At 45.0% G+C, this 8,371-nt stretch overlaps 1 long non-coding RNA gene across 1 annotated transcript; it reads left to right on the forward strand.

Annotated features, from left to right (window-relative positions):
• Window positions 1–1,003: 1,003 nt before the first annotated feature.
• Window positions 1,004–8,162, forward strand: LOC121670744. The gene is made up of 2 exons (XR_006018239.1): window positions 1,004–2,030; window positions 5,123–8,162. It is a non-coding gene; the product is annotated as an uncharacterized LOC121670744 (long non-coding RNA).
• Window positions 8,163–8,371: the final 209 nt, after the last annotated feature.

Consider the following 8,371-nt stretch of genomic DNA (forward strand, 5'->3'; position numbering starts at 1 on the left):
CCCTGGGGCACGGAGGGAAGGGAAGCGCCGGCGCCGACCCACCTGCCCGTGGCGAGCCTTCTCTGGCCATAGAGGGGCCCCCGGGCCAGGATCCGGGAGCATGACCGTACACTGGGTCGGACCTCCCGCCGGACCGGCAGCCCCCTCGAGAGCGCGACCCCATTAACGGGAGCTGCTGGGGCTGCCGCGCTGCTGGCGCGGACGCGTTTTGGAAGCAGTGAGGTTCGAACAGGTTTGGAGGGCGCAGGAGAGAGATGGGTCCGGTCCAGCCCTGCCTCGGCTGCTGGAAAATGTTCCTTAGAATGGGACTATCTGGGAATACACCCGGGAGTGTGGGGCGCTGAGAAACACCAGGCAAAAATACTGGGAGGAGGGCACTGGCAGAAAATTGAATTTCGGGGAGCGGTGAGAACTTTGGGGTGCTCGTGTGCTTCTGAGCGTGACCAACACAGTCATCTTCCCTGGGAGCAAAATAAAATCAACATGTTGTCGATTGGCAGATAAGTAGAGAGACAAATAAAGAGGCAGAGGGACTTGAACCCTCCGAGCCCGGCTCGTTCCGTCACATCGGCTCTTGGCGAGGGTACACGCGTGGCCGTGGAGCCGGGCCGACAGGTACCAGGCACTGCTCCGTGCCTCCCGTCGGGGCCGGGGACGAGCGCTGCGCTCCGGGGGCGCAGGGGCTCTCTGCCGCTCCGCCTTCATCCTTCCTGCTCTTCCCGCTGCTTCGGCACTGGTTTTCCTCCTGGTTTCCCAGGCAGTCGGCTCTGCCTTCCCTTATCGGGCCGTCCCCTGGCTCAACGGCTCCAGTTTCCCACTTTCCCTGTTTCTCCTCTTCCCCCAGCCGCTTGATTTTATGGCTCCAAGCGTGTCTTTTTTTTCTCCCTGACCTACAGACTCCTCCTTCTCCATCTGGCTTCTAATTCGGCTTCTGTTTATTTTTCCTCCCGAATCCTTTGATTTCCTTTTCCCTTTGATTTTTTTATTTTTAAATTTTTTCCTTTTGTCTTTCATTTTCCCTTTCCCTTTCTTTTTCTTTTTTTTTTCTTTTTCTTTTCCTTTTCTTTTTCTTTTCGCCCTAGCTCCCTCCCTAGCTCCCTTCCCGCCCCCCCTCCCCTCCTCCCGCAGCGCGGCACGCGAACCGCACGCGTCCCAACAAAGCTCCGGCCGGCCCGGCCGCCCCCCGCTCCCGCCTCAGCTGCTGCCTCCCGGCCCTGGCAGGAGGCGGTCCCGGGGCCGCCTGGGGCCCGCTGAGGCGGCGGCGAGCGCGGCCCCTCCGCGGGTCGCCACTGGGGCTGAACCCTGTCCCAGCCAGGCGGGATGGGGTTTTGTTGCGGGGGAAGCAGCGCTGTGGAAACGCCTTACAGTTGTCCGGAGCTCGAAATCCGCTCCCGATGAAATCTCTTGGGTTTGCGGCATTATCTTAATTAAGATAATTGATTCATATTGCACCTGCGAGAGTGCGGGGAAAAGATGCCTCCCCAAATAGCTTGGAGCTATCGGAGAGAGGAAGCCGCGCTTATAATTGAGCGAGTGATTTACTGCCCGGGTAGCCCGGACTGTTCGGGCTCTCTCCTCTCGCTGTCAGGTTTCCCGTTCCCTCCCTCTCCAGAGAGGCATCCACACAAACCCTGAAGGTTATCCTGAATAAAAAAAGAGAAGGGAAAACGTCTCTCCCCGCTGCCCCTGTCCCTCCGTCCCACCCCACCGCATCCCACCGTGGGGCCGGAGCCACCGCCGGCGCGGGGATCGGGCTCGGGAAGGGCCGGCTTGGGTCTGCCCGCGGCTTTCCCCCGCTCGCCCATTTCCAAACGCTGCGGTGAGAGGAGGGGACGGGAGGAGAGGGCAGCCCCATCGCCCGGATCACTCCGAGCTGTGACCAGCCTGCTGCGGCTGCCGTGGCTCGGGAATCACTGCGGGAGAACAACGCTTTGAAGTGCCGCTCCGGTATCGGTTCGGTGCGGGGCGAGACCGCATCTCACTTGGTAGCGTCTCTCTAGGATACAATGTACATCTGGGCTCGGAAATTGGTACGGCTGATTAAGGTGCCTTTTCTGCTCTTTCCCCCCTTAAAACTCAGTGTATTAATTTTTTTGAGCCTTTCCCCGCTAAATAAATGCTGTTGTTATTTTAATTCTATAAATGTAAACTTCTATTTAGTTAATGGAAAATACATCACCACCAAGGTTTAATTATCATCTTTTTAAATTACTCTTTTAGTCAAGTGCACACAATTATGAAATCACAATAGATTTAAAATATAATTCAAATTGATTAAAAAAAAACAAATCAGAGAAGTACATACCATTAAAGCAAACGTCTAAATTGTATTGGTAGGCCGGCTACCACCTGAGCTACAGTTTAAATAGCGTCAGCAGTCTTTGCTATCGGTGTCAAACCACCTCTGTTATTAGGAAAAAGGATTCTTATCAGAAGGGATTTAGATGCTGTTGTAACTGCAAAATCTAATTATTTTTGATCCAGGCATTTACCCCCAGAGTCCCACCTTGTTTAAATAAAGTGTTTTCTTTCCTCTTGAACAAATGCATTTCCATTTGAATTAAATATTGATAATTTGACCTTTTAGTTCCTTTAACTAATCAAAAGGAAAAAAAAAATCCAAATGTAGATCCTAGTGCCTTGCCCTAGTGGGTCTTTCCGCTTGAATAGACACTGAGATTAAATGAGTCAAACTTCCTCTTTCATTGCACTCTCTTTGCACTAATTGCTTATGCAAAAATGCAGATTTGTATTAATTAGTAACTCCACTGATTAGTTCGGTGGTATTTTCACGTAATAAATCATGCTGCAGACACGATTTTTGGCACATCCCCAGTAGTGGCTCAGGATGCAATAAGTTTTCCATATTAAATAAAATCTTAGCCTAAATCTACCTTTTCGTTGCAGGTACACTGTGTACCACCTGCTGTATGCACCTGCTACGGGAAATTACCTTCTGTCCCTGGCAAGCCTCTTTCCTTGATAATGCACTCCTCTTCACAGGGTGTAGACTTTAAAATGGGACACATGAATCACAGAATCAAAGAAGGAGAGAAATATGATGGTTTTTTTAACCCTTTCAAATGAACAGTGCTCATTTTTAAGGGGATGAAAGATACATGTATCTATGTAAGATACATCAATGTCGATTTTTTTCTTTTCTTTCCTATGCCCAGCCACGTTACCTCCTTTTACAGCACCATTCACTGTGTGTCCAAATTATAAAACCCAAGCCCATTTTTATTTTGTACCTTTCTTTCTCTTTCCTTGAGCTGCAGAGGCTGAACTCCTACAAACATGACACTTGTTAACTGGAGTTCATATCTCGGTTGGATACAGAGGCCTCAGCAGCAACAAGACTCCACAGCATCTCTAATGATATCTACACAGTAGATATCCGCTTGCTTGTATCATGAAACCTCTATAAAAATGTCTCTAGATCACACACAGGCTGATGCACAGCCTCCAGCTTTCTACATGTGAAAAACCTTTCCCAATTCTTTCTAAAATCATCCTAGATATTACCTTTCTCCTGGTTCCCTCAGAGTGGTCTATATTTCACAGTGCCCTCAAGCAAGGCAGCACAAGGCACTGGTATATCTGCTACAACAAATAATGCCAACTGGTGCAATGCTTGTTAGAAAGAATATGAGGCTCCAAAGGAATATAAAGGATGATGACACTGGTGTAATTTCCTAACAGATGACACTTTCAAAGGCAGATCCTGACCAGTCTTTGTCTCTTTTCTGCTAAAACTCTCCCTCACACAAGCAGGACTGTTGCCACAAACACACTTACAGGATCTGGCCTTTGGCCTCAGTCTAAGCAGTGCAATGGGGTGGAAGAGCATCAAACACAGGTGCCAGCAGATTATCCAAAGCTTTGCTGAGATTAAAATCTTGTCTCAATATGAGTTATTGCATATTCTCTAAATAGAAATCTCCTTAGTGGTGGCTTTAAAAGGTCTGCTTTATTTTCCTTTAGAGAGAAAGTAGCAGTTGAACCCCAGGCTGTGCACAAAACAGTTTATGCATTTGTTCCCTATGGCAATCCAATCTGAACATTTTGCCAACATTTTGCAGCTCCTAGCAAAGCCATTGCTTCTGTTAGTGTTCCCTTATTGAAGAAAGTTAAAACCAAAATGCTCTTAAAGGGTTATACAAAAAAAATGGCCCTGATTAATCTCAGAACACGGTTACTTGTTTAAGCAATATCCTGTGAACAAAACAAGAAAGGTTAAATCAATGATCCACAGGGATGGAAAAAGAGATTCAAATAATCATTAAATCTTATTATGTAATACGGCTTTGTTTTTACCTCTTGCAGTGAGTTCACACCTGGGTCTGTGCTTTAAGTCCTCAATAGTGAGCTGGGCATGATGGAGAATCATTCCCCATCACAGCACAGTGAAACCTCTACAGCTGTAGAACAGAACTAGTCAACTGAAACTCTTGCTAAGCATTTTAAGTGTATATGAAGATATTCTTAGTTATACACATCACCACATTTTAAGTGATTTCCTTCCTCTGCCATTCCTGTCACCACTCTTTTTACCCCCTGGATTGCCACCGTTAGTTCACAACGTTGTGCCAAATGCCTCAGTGTGTGTTATCACATGTAACTGCTTTCCAGAGATGCTCCTAGGACATTAACTATCCCAGCTATGCGTGTGATTATCCCCAGACTACACTGACATGATGTGGTCCTTCTCTGTGTCTTGAAGAGGACTGTCGAGGAGGTGTCTAATCCTCAAAGGACAGGATAAGCACTAGATGGCACACTTTGTTTGCCCTCTTTCACTGCAAAGATTCACATAAAAGATGGTATCTTGTCATCCAAAAAAGCATTTTTGTTCTTATATCACTTCCTGCAGAGTGTAATTTCATTACCTTCCATCAGCTGGGGCCAATCTTAAAGTCCACCTAGAGGAGGTATGGACATATCAAGGCCCTGGGGTTTGATAGGTCCATATCATACCAAGCGCAACATAGACATAAATAGACTGCAGTCATGTTCCAAGGACTTTCAAAGGCAAGTGTCCATTAGGGTCAAAAATACATCTAAACACCAAAATATTTTATTGTAAGCTCTCATGCAAAATTAACTTTCTGTCATCTTTCAGCTGGGAAGATGCAAGCCTTGCTGAAGTGCTCAGTGTTGGAGAACTGATGGCCATGACTCTAAGTAATTGTGGAAGAAGTGTGGACAAGCTTGAAAAAAGCAGTAAATGAGGAATAATCTACACACTGTAGCCTGTCAGGTGTCCTTTGGAGAAAGGCTGGCTGTAGTGGAGTTATGGCATGAGCAGCCAGTGATGCAACAGCTATGTTCTGGCTGGAGTAATCTTGCAGAGACATCCTTAATGCTGAGCTTTAGTCCAAAGCTCTAGGTGAGAGTACTTCTGAGGTGCTGGGACTGAAGTTGTGTGCCACAATGCACACACACTTTTCTCATGTACCAGGTAGACCTTTTCTATTTATTTGTGATGACTCTGTCCCAGGAAAACATTTCTCTTTGCTAGTCATCATGTGAGCCCAGAGAAAAGTATGTACTGAAAACTTGTAGTTCTCTCATCTGGCTTAGTCCTTCTGTCAGAGTTTTTTTCTCCATGCTGAACCTTTGCTTGGTTTATGTGGATTCCCAAGAGAGGAGGAACATGCTTGTAAATCACTGTTTTCTCAACAACTGAGCTCCAGTTACATGCCACTATGATAATATAAATATTTACTCATTTTGTCCCTCTTCACCCTTGCAAGTGGATAAGAGCATCTGGCCCTTTGTTGGTAGTCTATTGTCAGTTTGCTAGAGCATCCAGTTGTTTACGTTGACTTGAAAAAGGGCACATAAATAACCCTGCTCTCCACTGCTTTGCAGAGTGTGGTCACTGTTGAAAGGGGGTGTTAAGCCTATTCTTCCAACAGGAGAGGGGAATTCTCACCTGGCCACTCTTCAGGTGGCTTGCAGATCTGTATTTGACAATTTCGCAAAAGAAGCAGTGGAGAAGAAATCTATGGGTTTTGTATTTCTGTATATTTATCCTCAGAGTTCATGCTGTGGTATTTACAAAATCTTTTGGCAACACAAATAACCTCAAAACCAATGACAAGACGATTTTATTGGAGAATAGATCTAGCATTTTTAAAACTGAATTTTAAAAAGCTCTGGTGGAAGAAGAAATAGAGAGTATAACGTTAAGATGTATTTTTTAAAGATCTATTTCAAACTATCATCTGTAGTCCTTCTGTATCCATGCCATCTCCAGGTAGACTGATGCTCTGTAAAACTATCAATAAAGAGAATGACTACATATTCTTTCCAAAATTAATTTTAAAATTACTGTTGTCCAGGATTGAAAAGCAACTGTCAGCAGGTTGTTTGGTTTTGTTTGTTTTCTTTTAAACTAGGGGATCAAGGTTCACAACAGCAAGAATCTCTACCTCTGATAGGTTTGTACTTCTAAAACGATTTGTTATTGAAAAGGATCAGCAATTTCAGTTGGTGTCAGGCACATACTCAATCTCAAGTGTAATTAATAGTCCATTTCTTCTACTATAGATGCACAAGTAGTTATAAGTTTCTTGGATCACTGTGATTTCAAATTTTCTGTTGAAAGTTTGGGGCAGGTCATTCAGTAGCTGCTCTGAGCAAACACGTGTGGGAGCTGTGAACAGTAAGCAGCAGCGGTAAGGAGTCAGTCTGGCCGATGGCTGGCAGCACTGTTGTATTCCCACCCTTGGATTAAGGATTGAGAAAATGAGCCTGAGTGTGACAATGTAGGTGAATGTAGCACTTGAGGACTCAGTAAAAGCCGTGTGATTACTGCACATCTTCTAGCTCACAAGTCTGTGGGGCTGGAATTAGGGCATTATGTCACCATGTGCAGCTGGAGAAATGTAGCAGCTTGATGCTGTTCGGGTGGGAAGGCTCACTCCCTCTGCCTACTTTTCTATTTCTCTCTTCCCTTTGCTCTTGTTGGTGTAATCTGCTCCATCCTCTGAAACAGATGTGGTGTCTGAGACTCAGTTTAGAAAACTCTTTTGTCACTGAACTGGCTACATTGGCTCATAGAAGACCTGACAAACACCGTCACACATGCAGGACAAGAGGCCAAAGCACACAGCCAGGAGCAGCATAAAGACAGGGAGAGAGGGGGGAAAGGAATAGATGGAGAGCCTCACTTTTTCTGCTGCAATGTGGTTCTGCATTGAGCCATCAAGCCTGGTGGCACTGCACCATTTTCTGCTCCTTGCTAAACCATCCAGGATGGACCTGCTGAACACATCATTAGCAGGCTAGATGAACCTTTGATCAGGTCCAGTAGGGGATCACCATGTTTTTATGTTTATAGTACTTTGCCCTTTTACTCATTTTTAGCTTTGTCGGAATGGCAGAAGGGAAGTCCTGCCTATCCGAGCTTGGATCCCTAAAAAAATGATCTCTGAGATGTCTTCAGGGAAGCTGAAGTCTCCCTGGATGGCTTAAGTCCATGTCATCCTACCCTCTGCACTGTCCATCTGCAACGTTTCCTTCTCACTCCAAGCTAACCCCAATGTGTAACCTGTGCTCATTCACTCTGAAGAACAGACACACAATCCTCCTTAGATCTGCATTTTCAGTTTGAAGAGACGGCAGCTTTTTATTGGCCAGGTTTATCTGGCCAATAGAATTGTTTTAGTCAGCAACCAAACTAGCAAGAAAATATCCAGCCAAATACTGGCGTTCTTTAAGACCGGGTTGGAGAGAATTCTGTAAAAGGATTCCCAGCAATATTTGGGACACAAGAGTCCATATCAGACTCAGAGAAGGAGGCATTCAGTGCCCATCGATAGTGGCACAGTACTTCATGCATCAACCACCAGAAGCTTGCTTCTAACAACCTTAATGCTAACACTCATTTGAATAAAAGATTTAGTATTTTCTATTAATCCTTTTTACAAATAGAAGAAAACCTCTTTTCTTTAAATACTTGGGATTGTTAAGTAAACCTTATGCTAAAGGCAACATAAGAAAGGCTTTGTTTTGTTTTGTTTCCAGTTAAGTGCAAGAGAACATGTCTTCATTTCTTTGCATTAAGATGAAAATTAGAAATAATATTCTTGACCATTATGGTGAGGAAATTTACAAGAGACTGAAAGCAAGCCTTTAGTGACATACAGACATTAGAATATTAAAGGAAGGAAAAAAAAAATCAGATATTTTTCTTCATAGAGGCAACAGAGAAGAAATGGAGCACCTGCAGGCAAGTTCATTTGTGAGTATTGCTGCCATGGTGGAGAGATGGATGGCAATGGTGGCAGTGCTGTGCAGATGAGTGGGAGGAGTGGGGCAGGACACAAAACAAGGTAACTTAAAGCCATTTCTGTGCTCATTT

Source organism: Corvus kubaryi, unplaced genomic scaffold (genome assembly GCF_017639235.1).
Source record: "Corvus kubaryi isolate FWS band 111438036 unplaced genomic scaffold, C.kubaryi_AGA036_p1.0 37396, whole genome shotgun sequence".
In the NCBI taxonomy this organism is placed as follows: domain Eukaryota; kingdom Metazoa; phylum Chordata; class Aves; order Passeriformes; family Corvidae; genus Corvus; species Corvus kubaryi.